The sequence below is a fragment of the Mauremys reevesii genome, unplaced genomic scaffold (genome assembly GCF_016161935.1).
Source record: "Mauremys reevesii isolate NIE-2019 unplaced genomic scaffold, ASM1616193v1 Contig165, whole genome shotgun sequence".
Lineage (NCBI taxonomy): Eukaryota > Metazoa > Chordata > Testudines > Geoemydidae > Mauremys > Mauremys reevesii.
In genome coordinates, this window is record NW_024100788.1 from 1 (window position 1) to 25,626 (window position 25,626).

The following is a 25,626-nucleotide window of genomic DNA, read 5'->3' on the forward strand; positions in this document are numbered from 1 at the left end:
TTCTAAACAGGACAGCTGTTTTCTAGTAAAATCACTACAAGGAAAACTTGGAAGAGTTCCCTCTAAGTGCTCGTCCATGAACCGAATACTCTCTCGGTCCTCAAAGAGAGACCTGGAGAAGGAGACTTGCTGGAGCAAAGCCACCCAGGGGTCTCTGAGGTTTCCCTGGCCCCTCACCCCTGTCCTGCCTGGCTGATGTCAGCATCTCTCTGTGAGGTCACCACCTCCCCACCGCCTTTGTGACCAATAGTCTGAAGTCCTGCAAAAGGCCCAGCTTTTGTGATGTCACTGCCACACCCCTCCCTTGCTGTGCCAATGTCCTGCCCCTGGCCAGGCTACTTTGCCAGGTTGAGCTACTCCCTGTGGATCACCCCCCACTCAAGGAGCGTTAAGTTCCTAGGCAGCAAGCCGGCTAGACAAGGAAACATCAGATGCCATGCTCCCAATGCTACACTCAGTTTTCCAGAAATTACTCGACTTTATGGCCAGAAGGACCATTAGAGCATCTAATTTGACCCCTGCATCACAGGAGCCTCCTGCAGGACACAATGTGCTACTTTTGCAGGGCAAACACATTCCAGAAAGGCATCTAGTCTTCATTAAATGACATCAGAGATGGAGAATCCACCACTTTCCTTGGTAGCTTGTTCCTGTGGTGAATCATCTCGCTGTTGAATATTTTTGCCTTAGTTGAAATATGAATTTGTCTCTTTTCACCTTCCAGCCACATGAGGGTCTTGTGTATGCCTTTCTCTGCTAGATTAAGAAGAGAGCCCCTTAATAGCCAATATTTTCTCTCCTGAAGCACTTCAACACTTCAATGAAGTCACCTCAACCTTCTTTTGATAAGCTAAACAGGTTGAGCTCTTTCCAATAAGCTCACTAGAAGACATTTTCTCAGCCCTCAGGACATTTGGTGGCTCTTTGCTGCTAGCTCCAGTTTCACAACATGTTTCAACTGAGGGACACGCAAAGCTGGAGGCAGTATTCCAGTATCAGTCTCACTGATGCCAGTGTCACCTCCTGTGGCGTTATTGACATAATCTGTAACTGTATAGATCACCGTTGCGACCAGCTGTTCTATATTTGAAGCCAATATTATAGAAAGGTTGTCGTGTAAGGGGTCTATGGAGGATTCTGATTGGCTGATTATAATGATGCATCTCTAGATTTGTATCATTTTTGTAGTTGATGTTATAAGTATTGGCTCTGTTCTGTCATTATTTCAAACTTGTGATCTGCTTCCGGGGAACACCCCAGACAAGTTGGTGTCACTTCTGCCTAGCCTGCTTGATGGCCCGGTAAGGACCATCAGCTACGGCAATCAGACCCACTGAGAGAAGGCAGATACGCCTTGTGACTCAGCAAGTATGCAGGACCTGCCTATGGAGAGAACGCTAAGGTTTTCTATGCCACGTGCTGGATAGAGTGTCCTTGGGACAAAGAAAGCAAAGACCACATGGCAGAGACTATAAAGGCTGATACCTCATCTCCATCTTGTCTTCAATCCTGCTTCATACCTCTGGAGGGACTTTGCTACAAACTGAAGCTCTAGACAAAGGACTGAATGGCCCATCCCAGCGGGGGATGTACTCCAAAGACTTGATTTGAACCTGCAGTTTATTCCATCATTGCTACAAGCCTGAACCAAGAACTTTCCCATTACTGTATGTGAAGGTTAAAATCCATGTGCATTTTATATAACAACCTGAGTCAGTCTATGGATTGTGCCAGCTCTTTTCCAGACCAGAAGTCCAGACTATGGTCTAGCCCACTATGACTCTTTTGATGGTTTAAATTACACTCACAGGCACTGATGATAGAGTTACTGAAAGTTTGGGAGTTAGGAGCTGATGGGTCAGTGGTCCAGTCCTCTCACAGATGACCCCGACCCTCTGGGACAGGGGCAGGTCTGAGCTCTCACACCAAATGCCTCATTGTGGCTGCCAGAATCTATGGGCGTCATTTAGTTTACACTGAGGGTTGAGTCATAACCGTGCACCATGTGTGAGAATGAAAATCTAAACCGCCCTTTGAAATAACAAAAGCAGCAGGACATGTTATTGTCCCTGCCCCAAGCAGACAGACTGATGGAGAAATGCCATTGAGACCAGGGTAATACTCCACTGCCGTTCTACCTTTTTACTTGCTAAACTCCCTCCCAGCCTTGTGGGGTCTCAGAGCCCGGTACTGAGCCTGAGCAGAGATGTCTACACTGCAAATTTACCACCCCACAGCCCAAGCCCTGGGGCCTGAGCTGGTATGGGGCAGCCCTGGGTGTTACATTGCAGTGTGGACATAAGCCTATTGTGTTTCATTTCTTAGGTTCTGCTGCCATCGTGTGGCCATTTCCTTCCCCTCCTTTCTGTCCAAAGCACAGAGCCCAGTTCCTCCAGAGGGAGAAGGACATCTTTCTTCTTTCCTTCCTCAACAGCCCCTTCCTTGGAGAGCCCTTTGCTGGGGTCTGGGTGGGGAACAGCCGTTTCTGAGGATTAATTTCATATTAATGGTGTTGATCTATAGATTTACAGCCAGACTAGATCACTAGGTACCTCTGCTCTGACCTGATTCAGAACAGAGTCAGAGAATTTTACCCAATGACTCCTACATCCACCCCAAGATCTTCTGGCTGAACAGGAGGTTCATTCAGAAAGTCATCGTGTTTGGGTGTAAAGGTGTGAAATGATGGGAAATTGGCTCTCTCTCAAGTTTAAATGTTGTCACTTCTACATCTAGACCGGGGTGGCCAACCTGAGCCTGAGAAGGGCCAGAATTTCCCAGTGTAACTGCCAAACGTGCACCTTTGTATGCAACTACTGAGTCAATTGTGAACTTTCCCATCATTGTCCTTTGCTCTTAATCCTGAGGCTATTGCCCCATCATGGGGCCATTTCCTGCCTCTCTTTCATACAGAAGCACAATTTTCTTTGCACAGACACAGGAACAGCAAGATCTTTCTCTGTCCCTTGTGCACTGCAAAGCAGAACAAATTCCATGGAAACAATGGACAAGCAGGGGGCTATGGGCACATCCAGCCCTGTCCGTGAGATGGTCCCTCCCCTCTTTCTTTATGCCCCTGTTGTTATTTCATGGATTGTCTGGGATGGGGAAAAAGCTGAGATCACTCCAGGTGGAGGGAAAGAACCCTGAAAATCTCAGGACCCAACCCTGCTACCGGGATCACTGAGGTGCTGGGAATCTGCCTGGGAAAGGGACTGTGTGAATTGTCAAGGTGGGAATGAATAACAATCTACAACTAGATCCACCTCATTAACCACCGACACAGGCTAATCCTGCTGCCGATAGAGAAACTGGGAGCCATTCTTTGCTGTTCAGCCATGGAAACAGTGACCCAATTGCCGCAGTGAATGTGCTGGGAAAGCTAGAGTTTACAGGCAGGTGGAAATAGCAGATCCTAGAAACACCTGGAGCTCCGCACACCACTTCTGCCACCAGGGTGAGGTGTTGAGCTGCTCACAGCATCCCCCACCATGACCTTGCAGCAGGGGATTGCCACCCCGCCAACCCAATGCAGGGGAGATGGCTGAGTGTATCTCTGCACCCTGAGACCAGGGCAACCACTCTCTCTCCACACATAGAATCTGGCCCTGCTGAAAAGTGACCCTATGAACAAGTCACCTCCAGGAGAGCAGGATTGGTCCTCAGAGAGGGAATGGGCTTCTCGTGAAGCTTATAGGTCACTGGATGCTATGGAAACAGGAGGGCTCTGAGTGTAACCCATAGCACACACAACCCGCTAGGGGATATGGCTCAGTGGTTGAGCATATGCTTTGCATGTATAAGGCCCTGGGTTCAATCCCCAGCATCTCCATGATCCTTTTTCACCCTGCTGCTTTGCTCATGCCCAGAGGATGTGGCCCACCAGTCTCCTGCAGGAGTTTCAGTCCTGCTCAGTGAGGGCAAGTGACAATTGCATGGAAGGTCTGGGGGTTCTGCTCCTAAGTCACCTCGGTGTTTAAGATTCCCACCTGCTGTGCTGCTTGGGACAATGGTAGATGAGAGGGCGAATCCTCCAGCACTGGAGGAAGGTCCCATCTGCACAGACTGAGAGGCAAGGAAACAAGAGGGCAAGGGTTGAGAGAGGTCAGTGATTTACTCCCAGCAGGGGACACTGTCTTTTGAGTATCAGAGGGGTGGCCGTGATAGTCTGGATCTGTAAAGGCGACAGAGTCTGTGGCGCCTTCTAAACTAACAGGCGTATTGGCGCATGAGCTTTCGTGGGGTGAATCCCCACTCCGTCAGATGAATGGGTAGGAGATTCTGTACCCGGCTAGCCAACTACAAAAGCAGTTTCTCCTCCTTGCCAGTGATCACACCTCAACTGCTAGAAGAGAAGGTCTCATCCTCCCTGATTGAACTAACACTCGTTATCTCTAGGCTGGTTCTTGCCTGCATACTTATACCTGCCCTGCAAATTTCCACTACATTCATCTGACGAAGTGGCATTCACCCACAGGCTATGCTCCAATCGTCTGTTAGTCTGTAAGGTATGCACAGGACTCTGTCTTTTGAGGCGAGTGCTGCTTTGGCTTGGGATAGTGTATGACGATGGATGAAAAAGGCTGGAGTCAGTGACAGAGGGACCACAGAGGGAAGGGAATAACAGCCCACAGAAGGTCCTGGGTGCTCAGATGCCCCCAGTTATTGCACCCAGGCCTGTCACTAGAGAGAGAGAAAAGACACCGGGACCCAGCCCCTACAGTGATCCCATGGACAAGAACCTGGTTAGGAGTGGGGTGAAGGTTCCCTCTGGGCAAAGGAGCTGAAATCCCTCCGTGTCCTGGAGATTTAAGCAATGAAAGCTTCAAACCCTGCATGGGTGTGGGCTGAGAGTGCATCAGCAGAAGAGTTGGGCTGGACAGGTGTGGCAGGTTTGTATCATTTTTGGTGGTGCCCAGAATGGGACCAAGTCCTGCCCCACCTGCCACACACACACCTGCCTAAGGCTCTGGGAGGAGTTTGGGTGCAGGAGTCTGGAGGCTCAGTCAGAGGGGTTGTGGCAGAAGGAAGCAGTGTGGGGCAGGCTCTTGGAGGGAGATTTGGAGTGCAGGTGTGGGGTCTGGGCTGGGGCAGGGGTTGGGAGAGGGGTGAGGAATTGCAGCATTTACCTCGGGCATCTCCCGAGAAAGCAACCGCAGCCCCTAAGCTGGAGAGTGCAGGGGCGTCTCTGCGCACTGCTGCCCGCAGACTCCACCCTGCAGCTCCATTGCCACAGTTGCAGTTGTGGCGGGGGCAGCATGTGGAGACCACCACCCCACAGTTGTTCTTCTCACAGCTGGCTGATGGGGGCAGCAGGAGCTCCCAAATCTGGGGATCTTTCTGTGCTTACTGTTAGTTCTCCATCCTATCTCCCCTAACCACTTTTTACTCCCTCCCCATTATCAGTGTTTTAGAGAGACCCTCCCTCCTTTGCATGGGATACAGACTCTCTGTGACCAGAGACTGACTGGGGATCCTCTCTGCATGGCCCCAGTAGATGGAAGAAAGAGAGACTGGGGAGAGGAGAGAAGATGGGCAGAAGAGAGTCTATTAAGGGCAAAGCCAGAATAGAGGAGATTTTCTTCCTGTTAAAATGTACTGGAGTCTCATCGCTGAAAAGCCGCATCTTGAGTTAAGTTTGAACCAGCAGCCTTTCAATTGCACCAAGGCAAAGGTGTGAACCACAGCGACTGATAACTGCCTGCTTCCCAAATGTGTTTAAAAACACCTACAGGGTGTAGCAACTGGTTAGTGCAGAGGGCCATCTGTTGGGGTTATGAGTTCAAGCTTTCTCTCAAGACCTTGTTTCTCTTACCTGTGTAGTTTGTTTGCCTAATTCATACACAAAGTGCTATAGTAGAAAAAGGAGAGTAAGTTCTAAAATGTAGAGGTAGGTGCATACTTTAGAAACATCCCCTGTGCTGCCATTAGTTCCAGCAGATTGTTCACTGGAAGGGCAAATTGATTTCTTTGCTGCTGAGAAAGATGCCAGGACAGGTCTGTAGGCACCAGATCTCCCTGCTTCTTCCAGCTCCTTCCCTGCCCCAGTCACTACTGTAGGAGGATCCTATATGCACTGAGCCTAAACATTTTCCTGGGCCTTCTTAGCATAGTTGGCAGCATGTCAGTCTCATACTCAGTAGGTCCTGAGTTCACACCTCAGAAAAGACAATGGTTTTCTGCTCCCTGCTTCAGATTTTCTAAAGGAAATCAGAGAAAAGAAGCTATAGGAGAGTGGTTCCAAGACACTCTAACACACACAGATTTTTCTAAGGCATTAACTTTTCTTGGAGTTTGTATTCTCCATAGAGCAAAATAAAACATGCAAGTCTAAGACTAATACAGTATGAAACTCAATACAGATAAAATCTCACCCTCAGTGATCTTCCAACAAGCTTCTTTTGCAGACTAGACTTATTTCTTGTCTGGGCCTAATCTTTGCACCTGGTATAGTCCTTGTTCCAGCTCAGGTGGTAGCTAGGGGATTTCTCATGACTGCAGCCACCTTTCTTCTGTTCCACCCCCTTATACAGCTTTGGTACAAGGCAGGAATCTTTTGTCTCTCTCCTGGGGAAAAGACCCAGGTTTAAGATGGATTCCTGTACCAGGTGACATGACCTGTGAGACCCCAAGCCTTCATTGTTCCTGGCCTGACTCACAGATGGTGCAGGACAGAGCCATCTCCAGTCAATTGTCCTGGTTAATGGGAGCCATCAAGAGTCCAAACCACTATTAATGGCCCACACTTTGCATCATTACAACAGGACCTCAGAGTTATAGTTCATATTTCTAGCTTCAGATACAGGAATGATCGGTTCATACAAATAGGCTGAACACACACAGTAGATAATAAGCTTTGTAATGATACTGCACAAGAGACCTTTTGCATGAAGCATGTTCCAGTTACATTATATTCACACTCATTAGCATATTTTCATAAAATCATCAACATCAAAGCAGGGAAAGGGTTTTACTGGCACCTGGGACAGTTGAGTTTCATGTCCAGGCTGTGCTATGAGTTCCTCCAGGTTTCCCATGAGCACACAGGGCCCTTGGCGGGTACTCTCGATACAGGAATGGCCCAAATACAATGAAGTGATGGGAATTGCATTTTCCTTTTAATTTTGAATTTCCAGTGACATTTCTGTTTGTGATTTCGTTTTGCTTCGTATAACTGTGTTTTCTCAAGGACTTGATATTTACCAGGCTAACTAACAGCTAATAACAGGAGACTTCCAAGCAGGGTGTGGGCGCGGAAAAGAACTGTAAGAGGCGCTGGTTTTCGACCTTGTGTTAGATAAGAATAGAATGCAGATTGTAGCAGAAATTGCTGAGAGAAGTAAGCTATCAGAAAGGAATATGTACAAACAAAATGCAGTTGTTGCTCCTCAGTGGTGTATGTCGCAAAAGGTATAAATGCTTGCCTTAATTGTTTATCTAACCGAGACCTACCTCGGGAGGAAACTCTGCCTGTCTGTACTCTCCCGAATAACTGCAGTTGCTCGAAATAAACGGCATAATATAGCAACATTTAACATCCCTGTGGTGGGAAGAACATCTCAACAGCCCAATGCTGTGGCATTTAATTTCAAAAAGGGGAACTATACAAAAATGAGGGTTAGTTAAACAGAAATTAAAAGGTACAGTGACTGAAGTGAAATTCCTGTAAGCTGCATGGACACTTTAATGACACCATAATAGAGGCCCAACTTACATGTATACCCCAATTTAAGAAGCACAGTAAAAGAACTAAAAGAGAGCCACCGGGCTTAACAACCATGTAAAAGAAGCAGTGAAAGACAAAAAGTCTTCCTTTAAAAGCGGAAGTCAAATCCTAGAAAGGAGCATAAACATTGCCAAATTGTAGGTGACAAATCTGAGGAACTGTCACAGACTGAAGTGTCACTAGAGCAGGTTTGGGAATTAATTGATAAACTCAACATTAACAAGTCACCAGGACCAGATGGCATTCACCCAAGAGTTCTGAAAGAACTCAAATGTGAGATGCGGAACTATTAACTATGGTTTGTAACCTGTCCTTTGAATCGGCCGGAACCCAATGACTGGAAGTTAGCTAATGTAACGCCAATATTTAAAAAGGGCTCTAGAGGTGATCCCGGCAATTACAGACCAGTAAGTCTAACATCGGTACCGGGCAAATTAGTTGAAACAATAGTAAAGAATAAAATTGTCAGACACATAGAAGAACATAAATTGTTGGGCAAAAGTCAACACGGTTTCCGTAAAGGGAAATCGTGTCTTACTAATCTATTAGAGTTCTTTGAGGTCAACAAACATGTGGACAAGAGGGATCCAGTGGACATAGTGTACTTAGATTTCCAGAAAGCCTCACCAAAGGCTCTTACATAAATTAAGTTGTCATGGGATAAAGGGAAGGTCCTTTCATGGATTGAGAACTGGTTAAAGACAGGGAACAAAGGGTAGGAATTAATGGTAAATTCTCAGAATGGAGAGGGGTAACTAGTGGTGTTCCCCAAGGGTCAGTCCTAGGACCAATCCTATTCACCTTATTCATAAACGATCTGGAGAAAGGGGTAAAAAGTGAGGTGGCAAAGTTTGCAGATGATACTAAACTGCTCAAGATAGTTAAGACCAAAGCAGATTGTGAAGAACTTAAAAAAGAGCTCACAAAACCAAGTGATTGGGCAACAAAATGGCAAATGAAATTTAATGTGGATAAATGTAAAGTAATGCATATTGGAAAAAATAACTCCAATTATACATAAAATATGATGGGGACTAATTTAGTTACAACAAATCAGGAAAAAGATCTTGGAGTCATTGTGGGTAGTTTTCTGAAGATGCCCACGCAGTGCTGCAGAGCGGTCAAAAAAGCAAACAGGATGTTAGGAATCATTAAAAAGGGGATAGAGAATAAGACTGACTATATTATTACCCTTATATAACTCCATGGTACGCCCACATCTTGAATACTATGTACAGATGTGGTCGTCTCATCTCAAAAAAGATATACTGGCATTAGAAAAGGTTCAGAGAAGGGCAATTAAAATGATTAGGGGTTTGGAGAGGGTCCCATATGAGGAGAGATTAAAGAGGCTAGGGCTTTTCAGCTTGGAAAAGAGGAGACTAAGAGGGAATATGATATAGGTATATAAAATCATGAGTGATGTGGAGAAAGTAGATAAGGAAAAGTTATTTACTTACTCTCATAATACAAGAACTAGGGCCACCAAATGAAATTAATAGGCAGCAGGTTTAAAACAAATAAAAGGAAGTTCTTCTTCACACAGCGCACCGTTAACCTGTGGAACTCACCTGAGGAGGTGTGAAGGCTAGGACTATAACAAGGTTTAAAAGAAAACTGGATAAATTCATGGAGGTTAAGTCCATTAATGGCTATTAGCCAGGATGGGTAAGGAATGGTGTCCCTAGCCTCTGTTTGTCAGAGGATGGAGATGGATGGCAGGAGAGAGATCACTTGATCATTGTCTGTTCAGTTCATTGCCTGGGCTGCTTCTGTTCTACAACTATAATTGTATTTTTACACCAAAATCACTAACTTGAGCAGCCAATTCCATGTACAGTCTAGTGGATGTAAGGCACAGGTAACCCTCTCTCCCCACCTGGAGCTGATGAAATTCCTGGCTGGAAGGACACATGCTCCTACAAGTCAAAAGAAAGGAGCTGATAGAAAGATCACAGGACTGACCCCAAGAAGGGTGAACTGCAAAAGTCAGAAGCAGGCAACTCATCGGCAGAGCTGAGAGACCACAGTGAAGATGGTGCAAAGATCACTAAATTGGAATTAGCAAATGTGATTTTTTAAAACAAATTTTTGGGAAGCCCTAATAAAGGCATTTCTTACAGTTCTCTCCCATTTGGATTTTCTGATATCTAATAGGGAATGATATCTGATTGAAGCTTTTCCCAAATGCAGAGCATGTGTAGGGTCTCTCTCCACTGTGGATTCTACAATGTCTGACAAAGTCTGAGGGTATGGCTACACTTGCAAATTTGCAGCGCTGCAGCAGGGTGTGAAAAAACACCCTCTGCAGCGCTGCAAATTGCGGCGCTACAAAGCGCCAGTGTAGTCAAAGCCCCAGCGCTGGGAGCGCGGCTCCCAGCACTGTCCGTTATTCCCCACAGGGAGGTGGAGTGCGGACAGCGCTGGGAGGCTTTCTCCCAGCGCTGGTGCTGACTACACTTAGCGCTTCAAGCGCTGCGGCAGCGCTTTGAGCGCTAATGTAACCATAGCCTGAGTGCTCAATGAAACTTTTCCCGCACTCAGAGCATGTGGAGGGCTCTCTCATGTGTGAATTCTCTGATGTGTGATAAGGTGTGAGCGCTGACTGAAGCTTTTCCCACACTCAGAGCATGTGTAGGGCTTCTCCCCTGCGTGGATTCTCTGATGTGTGATAAGGTTTGAGCGCAGGATGAAGCTTTTCCCGCACACAGAGCACGTGTACGGTGTCTCTCCTGTGTGGATTATCTGATGTGTGATAAGGTTTGGCGCCGACTGAAGATTTTCCCGCACTCAGAGCATGTGTAGGCGTCTCTCCTGTGTGGATTCTCTCATGTGTGATAAGGCTTGGCGCCGACTGAAGCTTTTCCCGCACTCAGAGCACGTGTGCAGCGTCTCTCCTATGTGGATTCTCTGATGTGTGATAAGGTGTGAGCGCCGACTGAAGCTTTTCCCGCACTCAGCGCATGTGTAGGGCATCTCCCCTGTGTGGATTCTCTGATGTGTGATAAGGTGTGAGCGCCGATTGAAGCTTTTCCGCACTCAGCGCATGTGTAAGGCGTCTCTCCGTGTGGATTCTCTGATGTCTGATAAGGTGTGAGCACCGATTGAAGCTTTTCACGCACTCAGAGCACGTACAGGGCGTCTCCCCTGTGTGGATTCTCTGATGTCTGATAAGGTTTGAGCGCAGACTGAAGCTTTTCCCGCACTCTGAGCACGTGTAGGGCGTCTCCCCTGTGTGGATTTTCTCATGTGTGATAAGGCTTGGCGCTGACTGAAGCTTTTCCCGCACTCAGAGCACGTGTAGGGCTTCTCACCGGTGTGGATTCTCTGATGTGTGATAAGGTTTGGCGCTGACTGAAGCTTTTCCCGCACTCAGCGCATGTGTAGGGCTTCTCTCCTGTGTGGATTTTCTCATGTGTGATAAGGCTTGGCGCTGACTTAAGCTTTTCCCGCACTCAGAGCACGTGTAGGGCTTCTCACCGGTGTGGATTCTCTGATGTGTGATAAGGTGTGGCGCTGACTGAAGCTTTCCCTGCACTTGTGGCATGTGTAGTTTGTCTCTTCCAAGTTGATTCTCTCATGTGTAATAAGGTCTGAGAGGCTACTGAAGTTCTCCTCTGGCCTCTGCTGAGTCTCAGAGGCTTTTACTGTTTCTCAGAGTTCACAACTCCTGGAAACATTCCTTTGGGTCTTCCTGATAACGTCCATGTGGTGCTCCTTGCTCAGCATCTTCCTGCTGGGGTTTCTGCTCCTCATTCTCACGCACCATCCTATCACCTGATGGGAGACAGAGAGAATCCAGACATAGATCACTACCTGCACTCCCTGTGCCTGAGAGGAAGGAAATCTCAGAGGGCTTGGCTACACTTACAAATTTGCAGCGCTGCAGCAGGGTGTGAAAACACACCTCTCCAGCGCTGCAAATTAAAGTGTAGTCAAAGCCCCAGCGCTGAGGCGCGGCTCCCAGCACTGTCCGTTATATTCCCCACAGGGAGGTGGAGTGCGGACAGTGCTGGGAGAGCTCTCTCCCAGCGCTGGCGCTGACTACACTTAGCGCTTTAAGTGCTGCCGGCAGCGCTTTGAAGTGCTAAGTGTAACCACAGCCAGAGACAGGAATTTTAAAACGGATGAACAAACCAAAATATGGGCAGGAGAGATCAAACCTATCGGGAGCTGATTTTCCCCAGAGGAGAGAGGAAGGGATCAGTTTTGGTCTGCATTTCACCAGAACTTGCAGGGGAAAGTGGGATCAGGTAGGGATCTGCTGCCAGTTGTTAGTCAGGATAGGTGGGAAGCCATGAGTAACATCTGCCTAATTATTCAACATCTGCAGGGAACAATCCTGAACTTGGAGAGCTCACAAGGTCTTTGTAGGGCATCCCGAATGTTTTCTGTATTCACGGACAGTTTTGACTTGCTTTAACCAAGTCCTCACCTGTGCAGGCAGCTCTCGGGAGCACTTCTTTCTCAGAACCCTGGAGGTCCAGGACCCACGGCTCTTCCCCTCGTTCCAGCTGTGAGACCACATCAGGTTTGGAATTTAGAAACCCTATGCCAGGCAAAGAAAACAAGGAGGTCAGTGGAATTTGTGGGATACTTGTCACAAAGAATAGTCCATGGTTTTAAGCTCAGATCATTTTAAGCAGTAACATCCCAAGACCAGCTTCCTTGGCTCAAAGTGGCAGGAGAGTTATTATTATTATTAATCATACACATTACCTTGGTGCCTAAGGACCAACTAACAGTGTGTCTCCGTTGTGCTAGGCACAGTACAAATGCAGAATAGTAGATGGCCCATGCTCTGAAGAATTTACAGTCTAAATAGACAAGACAGACACAGCATGGGGGAAGGGGTAGAACCCTCTGTTAGAATGGCGATATTCAGGCCTGCCTGCAAAGCCTATATTTTAAGAACTTAGGTGTATTTTTATCACTTAGCTAGTTACAGGAGTATGAAAACAAAGAATCAAAATCACAGTCTGCCTGTGTCTGGGCCTTCTCTTACTGTGACCGTCTGAGGCCTTGTTCTTAGGCTAAGGCCTTTGGCTAAGCAGCAGGGGCAGCCATAAGCTGGGAAGCGAAGGGTCACATCCTCACATCCCAAACCAGTCACACTGAAATAAGGTGCTATTGGGCTGTTAGGAAGACAGTCCTGTCTGGATCTTAAGATCTGTTAAAGAAACCTTAATTTGACAGCATTCTGTCTGGCAAGAAATCACTTATCAATGGTTGTGGTTGTGAAACCCTCATTTCTGTATTGCTTTATCTTTATGGCCACCACTTTTACATTGTTAATCAGTCTGATTCTCTAATTGTTTCTCTCTCCTGTATAATTAATGTTGCCAGGTGTAAGTTAATTAGGGTACTGGTTTATAATTGGTTAGAGCAGGAGTAGGCAACCTATGGCGGCTGCACGAGCTGATTTTCAGTGGCACTCACACGGCCCAGGTCCTGGCCACTGGCCCAGAAGGCTCTGCATTTTTAATTAATTTTAAATGAAGCTTCTTAAACATTTTAAAAACCTTACTGACTTTACATACAATAGTTCAATTATGTATTATAGACTTATAGAAAGAGACTTTCTAAAAACGTTAAAATGTATTATTGGCACATGAAATCTTAAATTAGAGTGAATAAATGAAGACTCAGCACACCACTTCTGAAAGGTGGCCGACGCCTGGGTTAGAGAATTATGTCACAATATGTTAGAATTGGTTAGTTAAATTTCAGCACAATTATTGGTTAAGATATAGCTGAGAATATTACTCTATAAATGGGGTCAAACTGGAGGGAGGAAGGAAATTGGAACAACAGAATATCAGGGTTGGAAGGGACCTCAGGAGGTATCTAGTCCCACCCCTGCTCAAAGCAGGACCAATCCCCAACTAAATCATCCCAGCCAAGGCTTTGTCAAGCCTGATCTTAAAAACCTCTAAGGAAGGAGATTCCACCACCTCCGTGGGGAACTCATCCCAGAGCTTCACCACCCTCCTAGTGAAATAGTGTTTCCTAATATCCAACCTAAACCTCCCCCATTGCAACTTGAAATCATTACTCTTTGTTCTGTCATCTGCTACCACCGAGAACAGTCTAGGCCTGGTCTACACTGGGGGGGGGGAGGGGGGATATAGCGTAGCTGAAGTCGAATACCTTAGTTCGAATTACTTACCCGTCCTCACGCCGCGGGATCGACGTCCGCGGCTCCCCCATCGACTCCGCCACCACCGTTCGCGGTGGTGGAGTTCGGAGTCGACAGGCGCGTTCGGAGTTCAATATATCGCATCTAGATGAGGCGATATATCGAACTCGAAATCGATTGTTACCACGCCGATCCGGCGGTAGTGAAGACGTACCCTAGATCCATCCTCTTTGGAGCCCCCTTTCAGATAGTTGAAAACAGCTATCAAATCCCCTCATTCTTCTCTTCTGCAGACTAAACAATCCCAGTTCCCTCAGCCTCTCCTCAGAAGTCATGTGTTTCAGTCCCTAACCATTTTTGTTGCCCCCGCTGGATGCTTTCCAATTTTCCACATCCTAGTGTTGGGCCCAAAACTGGACACAGTGCTCAGATGAGGCCCCATGAATGTTGAATGTTGGTTAGGGGGAGAACGGGAACAGGGACACAGGCAAGGCTCTGCAGCATCAGAGCTGGGAAGGGAACAGACTGTATCGGCGTATAGAGATAAGCCCGACTGGTGTGAAGGGCTTCAGAATATGTAATCTTATAGGTGTAAAAATTGTACAGACTATACCACCCTGTGACATCATCGACGAAGTGCCCATTTGTGCCTGGGTAGGGGCCCTGCTCTGGGAGGGAGGATGCAACAAGGACTCAAGATCGGTGGCCGGGGTCGCTGTGCATAGGAGATGGGAAGGTTATGTGAAGAGGGGGGTAATGATTGGGAGAGGGAGGTCAAGAGTTAAAATAATAATATTTGGGGAAAAAAATGTATAATAAAGTGAAACTGAACAGAAATAAAACTGGAGTGGAGGCTCTAAAGCAACAAGGCTTCGGTAGGGATTTGGGGTTAAAGGTCTGGGATCCCCCACAGCTTCAGATCCACAAACCTCTCCTCCCTCCCACTGACCCACCCAGCCCACTTCCTGGGTGCCCTTCCTCCACACTCCCCTCCGCTTCTTCCCATTACTCTCAGCCAGCACCACCTCCCGGCACCTTGAGAACTTCTTGTATTTTCTCCTCGTCTCTCACAGCCTCCTACCTCCCTGCTGCTTCTTAGCTCTAACCCTGCACACACCGCCCCATGTCCTGGCATATCTACTACCCCCATCTCCATCCCTCCCACGGCTCGCTTATCCCTTCACCCATGGGATCCTGAGCAGCAACATTACATGCTCTCTAAAGAGCTCATCTGACTGTCACACAAGCCATGCATGAGTCACACAGCTATTTAGTCAATTTAGAATTCTACAGGCAGCATATTTTCCTCTTAAAATGAGGAAAAGGCATGAAAGCTACAGTGATTAATGTAGTTATGAATGTAGCCAATAAGGATACATTCAATGCAATTTTAAAATGACTGACGGCACCAAAAAGGCACATGTCCAAAAATGGTACTAGTGGGTGGGAGATAAGGCAAAAAAGGGGGGGCAAGGAAACTTGTCAAATCTTGTATGAGGAATAAAGGTATAAAGTTATTACTACTCAGGTTCTTCAGAGACTCCACAGCTTCTAATAACCCAGGGGACAGGACTCCTTACCCAGCGAGGTTACTGTCTCATAGTTCTCCTGCATGACATCCCTGTAGAGGGCTCTCTGAACAGGGTCCAGCAGTGCCCATTCCCCCTTGGTGAAGTACACAGCCACCTCCTCGAAGGTCACCGGCCCCTGAAAGAGCAAGAGTCCAACACTCAGTACCTGCTGCCCCACTCACAGCCCCACTATTCACGGAACAGCAGCACCAGGTAAATGGAAGCCCCGGGAGGCACATGTTAACAGAGTTCCACCCCACCTTGCCTAGAACAGACAGGCGGCATCAGAGGGTAGAAAGAGAGAACCTTTGTGTCTCCCAGCTGACAGACAGAGGCAGGGTCTTCACATTTATCACATACCTACTAGCCAGAGCTTAATATAGGAGATGGGGCTGGCTCTGGACCCTACTAATGGCTCCTGGTAGGAAACACTCTCCAAATAAAATATAAGAAGAAAAGGGAAGTCAGTAGTAAAGAATATTAGTTAGAACAGGGGTAGGCAACCTATGGCACAAGAGCTGAAGGCGGCATGCAAGCTGATTTTCCGTGGCACTCACAATGCCCGGGTCCTGGCCACCAGTCCGGGGGGCTCTGCATTTTAATTTAATTTTAAATGAAGTTTCTTAAATATTTTAAAAGCCTTATTTACTTTACATACAACAATAGTTTAGTTATATATTATAGACAGAGAAAGATCTTCTAAAAATGTTAAAATGTATTACTGGCACTCAAAACCTTAAATTAGAGTGAATAAATGAAGACTTCTGAAAGGTTACTCACCCCTGAGTTAGAAAGTCAGAATTGTAGAAAATTGGTAAGGAAGTGTGACATTATTGATATAAATTGGGACCATATAGAACATGGGTTGCAACCAAGGTCCTGTAGTGGCACCAAATCTAATGTAAAGGGGTCATATGAGGTGGCTAAGACCAGGTTATGGGTTGCTGTTTATGTTTATGGTGTCTGTATGTATGTATGTATCATTTTGTAGTTGAAGTTATGAATATTGGCTCTATACTGTCTGTATTTCAAGCTGGTGCTGTGCTTCTGGGAGATATCGCAGACAAGTTGGTGTTAGCTCTGCCTAGCCTGCTTGATGGCCCATTAAGGACCATCAGCTACACAATTGACCCATGGAGAGAAGGCAGACACGCCTTGTGACTCAGCAAAGTATGCAGGGACTGCCCCATGTGACCCCAGACTCCATTTTGCTGTAATTTTCCACAGTAAGGACAAAGAGGTTCTTACACCTGGAAAAGCCTATATAAGGCTGATGCCTCATCTCCATCTTATCTTCAATCCTGCTTCTACCTCTGGAGGGACTTTGCTACATGCTGAAGCTCTACACAAGGGACTGATGACCCATCCCAGCGGGGGATGTTCTCCAGAGACTTGATTTGAACCTGCAGTTTATGCCATCACTGCTACAAGCCTGAACTAAGAACTTTGCCATTACTGTATGTAATTGATTCCATTTAACCAATTCTAGCTCTCATCTCTACCTTTTTCCTTTTATGAATATACCTTCAGATTTTAGATTCTAAAGGATTGGCAACAGCGTGATTTGTGGGTAAGATCTGATGTGTATATTGACCTGGGTCTGGGGCTTGATTCTCTGGAATTGAAAGAACCTTTTTCTTTTATTGGGGTGTTGGTTTCATAACCATTCCTCCCCGGGACGTGTGGCACTGGTGGTGATACCGGGAGACTGGAGTGTCTAAGGAAATTGCTCGTGTGACTTGTGGTTAGCCAGCGGGGTGAGACCAAAGTCCTTTTTGTCTGGCTGGTTTCGTTTGCCTTAGAGGTGGAAAAACCCCAGCCTAGGGCTGTGACTGCCCCCTGTTTGAGCAAGTGGTCCTGAATTGGCACTCTCAGTTGGGTCCCGCCAGAACCGCCTCGTCACAGGAAGCTATCAGAAATCAATGACCAATCAATGAAAATAAGAAGGAAGTTTTGAAAATTATATTAATCCTAACAATGGTAGTGATAAATTACTAGACGGAAATGGCAGAATTATCAAAAATAATGCAGAAGAGGTAAAAGTGTTCAATAAGTGTTCTCTCCTGGATTTGGAGAAAAACAGATGCTGTACTCGTATCGTAAGATGTTGACGACGACACTCCTTCCATTCCAACAAGAACTCACAAGGACATTAAACAGCAGCTATTACAGTTAGACATGTTTAAATAAGCAGGTCCAGATAACTTGTATCCAAGAGTTTTTAAAGTCCTGGTGGAGGAGCATGGTGGACTATTAATGTTGATTGTAATTAGGACTTGGAACACTGGGGAAATTCCAGAAGACTGGAATTAAGCTAATGCTGTGCCAATACTAAAAAGTGTAAAAGAGATGACCCAGCTAATTATAAGAGTGTCAGTCTGATATCAATACTGAGCAAAATAATGGAGCAGTCGATACTGGATTTCGTTAATAAAGAATTAAAGGAAGGTAATATAATTAGTACCCATTAACAAAGGTTTAGAGAAAATAGATCCTATCAAACTAACTGGATGTCCTTATTAGATGAGATCAAAAGTTTGGTTGCAGCTAATATTATTGATGTAATATATCTAGACTTCTGTAAGGCATATGACTTGATTCAGCACAATATTTTGACTAAAAAACTAGAATGATACAAAATAAACACAGCATACATTAAATAAATTAAAAACTGGCATTGTAAATGGGAACCATGGTCAAGTGGAGTTATTTCTAGCAGGTTCCCACAAGGATTGCTTTTTGCCCATGTGCTATTTAACATTCTTATCAATGACCTAGAACAGAATATAAAATCATCATGGATAAAGTTTGCAGTATCACAAAGATTGCGGGTGGTGGTAACTAATGAAGTGGCAGTAGATTCAGGCTCCAGCACTGGGAGTCTGGGAAGTTGTTCCAGCCCTGGCTGGACGGTTATTTCCTGTTCCACAAAGAGGAGAAGTTCCATTCCCAAATCCTGTGCCTTGAAATTAGACCCTATCTGAAACTACACCCCATATTCAGCATAGTGGTATGGTTATAATATGATTAGGACATAATTATGATGCATTTTGTGCAAGATGCGTCATGTGCTGAATATGATTATCCTATTTGTGTGCATGGATCATGTTTGTATCTAAAGTTATGGATATTGACTCTGTATCTGTATTTCAAATGTGCTTACTCTGGGTAACACCCACAATGAGCCTTTCAGGTACAACAATGAAGAAGTCAGACAGAGCTGATGGCTTATCAACAAAGACAATGGACTGTGGAAGAGCTTAGCCTTCCTGTGATTGTTTCAGCCAACCTATGAGTCATGGCTATGACTCAGCAGGACATGCTAGGACATGTGACTAGACCACATGACAACGAACTCCATTTTGGTACCTGTATTTTTCCACAAACTGGACTGGGAACTGAGTTTGGAACAAAGGGTTCCCGCCATATGGAAAAGCTACATAAGGTGGGTGTGACATCATCTCTTGGCCTCATTCCCCACACAAGAGAACTCCTGGAAACATTTGAGGAACAAAGACTGAACTGGGGGAACTGCTGGTTCCAGGGTAAAGGGATTTCTAGCTTGTGTATGGAAACTTGGGGGACTGCTTGTAGCATCAGTCAGGGTGAGAAATTGCTAATTCAAATTCTATCCATCTAGTATGTTAGGCTTAGTTTGAGTTTTTGGTTATCTGCTAAGTAATCGGCTTTGATCTGTTTGCTATCACTTAGAATTGTTGGGATACGTTAGGGTTCAGTAAAACAGCTGGGAAGCTGCTAATGTGCTGACATGCATTGGGGACAAAGGCATAAGCAGGCAGTAATTCTTTGCTTAACAAATAAGTTGCCATATTTTTCCTCTCTCTGTTGCTTGTAAGAATTGACATTGATGCAGCTGCATGAGAAGTGTAGTTGCTGGAATGAATGTCCTTTGTGTGAAAGAAAGTAAAAGAAATGTTATCTCCCCCTCCCTTCCTTTCCCAGCTACATAAACAAGCCCTGGCTTATGGCCCCTTCCTCCCTCCCCGAGAACTGCTCATTGACCCTTCCCCCATACCCTGAGAACTGCTGTTTAGGGAAATTTGTGGCAACACGTTATTGCAAAGAACGGTATTTTCAAGGTAAAAATGCCTCTATGAGATGTGTAATACTGTGACAGTGGATAGGGGTGGGTATACTAATTGTATGAGCGTTTCTACTACTTAATAAGGGGTTTTGGGGTGTTGTAACGGATGTGGGTGTTTACATACAAACTTAGATAAAAGGCATGTGATGTAAGTAATCCAGTGCTTACTCGATAGTTGGGTCAAGGGGAAGAAGTAACGCAATAAAGAAGCCTGTATTCATATCCGCCTATGGATCAACCGGCTCCTTTTTTGTTCTAACAATAATTACTTCAAATCTACCTTTCTGCCATTAATAAACTTGTTTTATGCTTTATCTTAATCACTCAAAATGCACTGAAGTGTTTGGGGAAAAGCTGAGCTTGGTTAGCACAGGCTTGTTGTGCACATCTTTCCCATATCGAGGAAGGTGAACTATATTAATGAGCTTACATGATACAGATCCCTGTGCACTATAAGATGGGATAATTCTGAATTTATACTACAGCAAGTGTGCAAGGTTGGGGAGCTGGGAAACTGGCTGTTGTCTCTATCTGTCCTTGAGTGGTTTAGGTACAGCACTCAGGTAGCTTAGTTGGATGCATGGCGCCACCTGCTGTCATGTTGGGTGATAACAGGCCCTGGAGAGGCTGGCGGAATCTTCAGCAAAGCCGTGAGAGAAGGGCCAGCCCAGCTTGAGGGTTAGAGGGCACAGCGGTTCCCAGAAGCCCTCCCAGACTGCCCCTGGGGTGACAACCCATCACACCCTAGAGTACACAAGTCTCAGCAGGTTTGTCATATCCTGTCCTCCCTTTCTCCACCCGAGATATTTCCTGCCTCCCACCACCTGCAGCAGCTCCTACCCTCCTATGCATTTACTGCTCCTCTCCCTCCAAGCAGAACCCACCACCAGCTCCCTGGTAATCCCTTACCTGAGCCAGCTCCATTGCAGCCATTTCCTTCCCTTTGGGAGGATGAAATGATCTGGAGCAAAACGTGGACATTAATCTGTAGCCTGCCAGGACGAGAAGGGCAATGTGAGAGAATGCAGAGGGGGCTTTTGTCCATTCCACATGCTGATTCCTCCCGGATTTTTCCCTGTTAATGGACACTCTAGGTTCTGCCACACTGTGAAGCACAGAGTAACCTTATTCCAGTACAGGCCTAGCCCCCTCTCACCAGGGTGTAACCCTCCCAGTAACATCCTGTGAAGCACAGAGTAACCTTATTCCAGTACAGGCCTAGCCCCCTCTCACCAGGGTGTAACCCTCCCAGTAACATCCTGTGAAGCACAGAGTAACCTTATTCCAGTACAGGCCTAGCCCCCTCTCACCAGGGTGTAACCCTCCCAGTAACATCCTCTGTTATACTTACCAAATTTGCAGACAATACCAAACTGGGAGGGTTGCAAGTGCTTTAGAGGATAGGCCAGGAAGGAGAGCTCAGTGGTTTGAGCATCGGCCTGCTAAACCCAAGGCTGTGAGTTCAATCCTTGAGGGGGCCATTTAGGGATTTGGGGAAAAAATCTGTCTGGGGATTTGTCCTGCTTTGAGCAGGGGATTGGACTAGATACCTCCTATGGTCCCTTCCAACCCTGATATTCTATGATTAAAATTCAAAATGATCTGGAGAAAAGGACTGAAGTAAATAGGATGAAATTCAATTAGGACAAATGCAAAGTGCTTCATTTAGGGAGGAACAATCAGGTGCACACGTACAAAATGGGAAATTCCTGCCCAGGAAGGAGCACTGCGGAAAGGGAGCTGGGGGCCATAGTGGATCACAAGCTAAGTATAAGTCAACAGTGCAAAAGGGCAAACATCATTCTAGGATGTATTTGAGGGGGTACTGTAAGCAAGACACAAGTAGTAATTCTTCCACTCCATTCTGTGCGGATTAGGCCACAACTGGAGTACTGTGTCCATCTGTGGGTGCCACATATGAGGAAAGATGTGGACAAATTGGAGAAAGTCCAGAGAAGAGCAACAAAAATGATTAAAGGTCTAGAAAGCATGACCTATGAGGAAGATTGAAAAAATTGGTTTTTTTTAGTATGGATTAGATAGTACATGATAATAGTTTTGAAGTACATAAAGGTTGTTACAGGGATGGGAATAAAAATTGTTCTTAACCTCTGAGGATAGGACAAGAAGTAATGGCCTTAAATTGCAGCAAGGGCAATTTAGGATGGAGATTAGGAAAAAACTTCCTGTCAGAGTGGTTAAACTCCAGAACAAATAGCGTAGGGAAGTTGTGGAATCTCCATCATGGGGGATTTTTAAGAGCAGGCTGGACAAACACCTCAGGGATGGTCTAGATAATACTTAGTCCTGCCTTGAGTGCAGGGGACTGGCCTAGATGACCTCCCAAAGTCCCTTCCAGTTCTATGATTCTATGAAAAAAGGCCAGAGAAGAGCAGAATCAAAGGAGTCACTCTGAGGGATTCTCCCTGTCACTGTCCCCAAGGCAGCTCTCTCAGGGTAACTAAGTTGTTTGATGCTTTAGCCTTTATTCAGTCTCTCCTGGCAGTGCCCCTTTCATGGGCTGGGCCTAGTTTTAGCTTTTGGGAAGCGTGACCCCGGGGGCTCTGAGACTGGCACATCTTGTTTCTTTCTGTGGCTCCCCAGTGAGTCCCAATGAGTAGATACTCCTCATACAGACTGTGAACATAAGACAGGCCCACTGCCTCAGACCAATGGTCCATCTAGCTCAGTGGCTAATGCCAGGTGCTTCAGAGGGAAAGAACAGAACAGGGAATCATCAACTGACCATCCTGTCAACCATTCCCAGCTTCTGGAAACAGAGGCTAGAGACACCATCCCTGCCCAGCCTGCCTGTGACACTGGCAGATGAGGTGTTAGCTCTTGCAAAAGCCCCCATGTCTTCATTGAACATGGACAAACGCACAGTGGAATCAGTCTGACTCACCTGTGTTTGTATTCTTAAAACAGGTATTAGGATTATAAGAACATTTTTAGACTTCATTAAATGCTTGTGAGTTGCTGCCTGGGTTAATATCTGACTAGTTGCATTGTGAGCCTCTGTGGCTCTGTAAATCACCACACAGGAGGGAGACTTTACCTAGGTGAAGTGCTGATTGGCAACCAAATGCATTACACCCTGCCTGGCAGGAAAGGTCCATCAACACCAGAGAGACTATTATGGGACATTAAAGAAGACACAAGACTGTTGTTGTGCTCTTGACTTTCCATTAGCTGAGTTTCCAGGACAGAGCACATGGCAGGAAGGGGATGAAAAGCCCCACACAGAAGGAACTGATGATCTGTATGCTGCTTGGACTCTGGGGAGCAAAGTTTTTACGCATCAGCAAGAGATCCCCAGCTGCCTAGCCGGGTTAGTCTAAAGAATATGCAGAGCTTGCTTATTATAGAAGCTTCTATTACCATTTGAAATTTCAGACTGTAACTCATCAGCATCTATAGGATTACCTGCTTTAACTTTGTAAACAACTCTCCTTTCCTTTTAAATAAATATTAATACAGGTTATGACAGGACTGGCTACAAGTGTTGTCTTTGTTGGGAGATCTAAGAGTCATTTGACCTAAGGAAGTGACTGGTCCTTTGGGACTGGCAGTAACCTGAACATTGCTGTGATTCATAGAATCATAGAATCTCACAGTTGGGAGGGACCTCAGGAGGTCATCTAGTCCAACCCCCTGCTCAAAGCAGGACCAAACCCAACTAAATCATCCCAGCCAGGGCTTAGTCAAGCCTGACCTTAAAAACCTCTAAAGAAGGAGATTCCACCACCTCCCTAGGTAACCCATTCCAGTTCTTCACCACCCTGCTAGTGAAAAGTTTTTCCTAATGTCCAACCTAAACCTCCCCCTCTGCAACTTGAGACCATTACTCCTTGTTCTGTCATCTTCTACCACTGAGAACAGTCTAGATCCATCCTCTTTGGAACCCCCTTTCAGGTAGTTGAAAGCAGCTATCAAATCCCCCCTCATTCTTCTCTTCTGCAGGCTAAACAATCCCAGTTCCCTCAGCCTCTCCTCAGAAGTCATGTGCTCCTGCCCCCTAATCATTTTTGTTGCCCTCCGCTGGACTCTCTCCAATTTCTCCACATCCGTCTTGTAGTGTGGGGCCCAAAACTGGACACAGTACTCAGATGAGGCCTCACCAGTGCTGAGTAGAGGGGAATGATCACATCCCTCGATCTGCTGGAAATGCCCCTACTTATACAACCCAAAATGCCATTAGCTTTCTTGGCAACAAGGGCACACTGTTGACTCATATTCAGCTTTTCGTCCACCGTAACCCCTAGGTCCTTTTCTGCAGAACTGTTGCCCAGCCATTCGGTCCCTAGTCTATAGCATGGGATTCTGCCATCCTAAGTGCAGGACTCTGCACTTGTCCTTGTTGAACCTCATCATATTTCTTTTGGCCCAATCCTCTAATTTGTCTAGGTTCCACACTGGCCACAGGAGTCGACTAGTTCTCCCTCCCCAGACTGCCGAGGGCAGCCATGGATAATTAGTGGGTTATGGGAATTAGAAGATGAAAATTCACTAAGAACAATGATATTTGTGTGTTTATTATTAAATCCCCAGACACCCACCAATCCCCGTCCTCCTTCCGATGAGCTATTAATATCTAAGGGACTCAGCTACTGATCCTGCAGTCAGTTCCTGCCCTTCTCCACTTTCTAAAGCGGCACTTTTAAGAACAGGGCAGGGAAACATGTAAATACTTTGAACCAAATTCCAGAAGCTGCTGAGCATGGAGAAGTTAAAATGAAACCAAGGTTCTGTCTCTCCAAGGACCTGGCCCCTAGTGCAAAATAACAGACACTCCCCAAAAATCTGAAATGGCCACTTCATAGCTGATAAAATGTTATTAATCTGTTCACTTCTGGGAATTACCACTAAGAGAAACAACCCAGTGACGGTGATATCCTGAGGAAAAGATCTCATGTGTCTTTAGATCATACCGATTTGTAAACTGGAACGATATACACTAAAATGCCTAATTCGTGGCCCTACGGCAATTGCCTGGTGTCACTACAGGGCAGAATTAAGGTTGGTGCCTTAGTTGTGAATTTCCATCCCCTAGCATATTGCAATTGCTGTTAAGTGGGTTTGACAAAATTCATTGTGTCTATTTCTTTCTTTTAATTTCAACAGATAGCAATATTTATTTTTAAGCCATTTTTTCAATGTTTACAATTTTAATGTTCAGAGCTGTGGGAAGTTATGGGGGTCGTCAGACAACAATTATTTAATAACAGTAACTATTGAGAGTCCGAAAGCCAAATCATATAACTGTTCAAAGAGAAATTGTCAATGTCACACCCAAAATATACAGTGTAAATATCCTTAAATCAAACTCCACTTTCTCCAGAAGCATTTCTGTATATTACCTATATAAATATTTTTCATCTGTGTGTGTGTGTGTACAGTGAAATTAACATTTACTGCAATTTATTCATAAAAAACCAATCCTGTCAAGTGTAATTTTAAGTAATGAAGTACTTGAATTCTTTCACTTCCTAGACTGGAATGTTTCACTTCAGGAGAATCACACCCTCCCTGTGATGTATTTCACTCTCAGTACCGTAACCCCTCGTGATGTAGCTCCTGTCTGGGAGCTCTGCTGAAGCCAGTGGCATTATGATCAGGTGACACTGACATGAGCAGAGACACACGGGGAGGGTGGAGGATGAGGTAACATGGAGGCTACCAGAGTTGAATGTGGCCGTAGAGCAAACGCTCTCTCAGCCTCTCCTCTCTCCCACCTCCCAGAGTCAGTAATTCTGAGAAATCGTTCCTGAAATCTAAATAGCCCCAGTATGAGAGACAGTGATTAACGCAGGTACCTTAGGGGCTGCAGCGCCAACCCCCTGCCTGGATGAGGAGGGTGAAGAATTGCAGTAGAAATGGGTTAGGTTGGGAGAGGGCACAGCCAGTGATGAGCTGCCAAAATCATAAGAACCGGTTCCCTTCTCACCCCAGGAGGGTCATGGCCCACCCCACAGTACTCCTGCCCCATCCAACCCCCTGCGTTCCTTGACGCCCCCCACCCAGGGACCCCTGCCCCATCCACCCCCTTCTCTTTGTCCCCTGACTGCCCCTGGATCCCTTGCCC

At 45.9% G+C, this 25,626-nt stretch overlaps 1 non-coding gene across 1 annotated transcript; it reads left to right on the plus strand.

Moving 5' to 3' along the window:
- The first annotated feature begins 3,760 nt into the window (after positions 1-3,760).
- On the plus strand, positions 3,761-3,832 carry TRNAA-UGC. Its single transcript has one exon. It is a non-coding gene; the product is annotated as a tRNA-Ala (tRNA).
- The last annotated feature ends 21,794 nt before the right edge of the window (positions 3,833-25,626 follow it).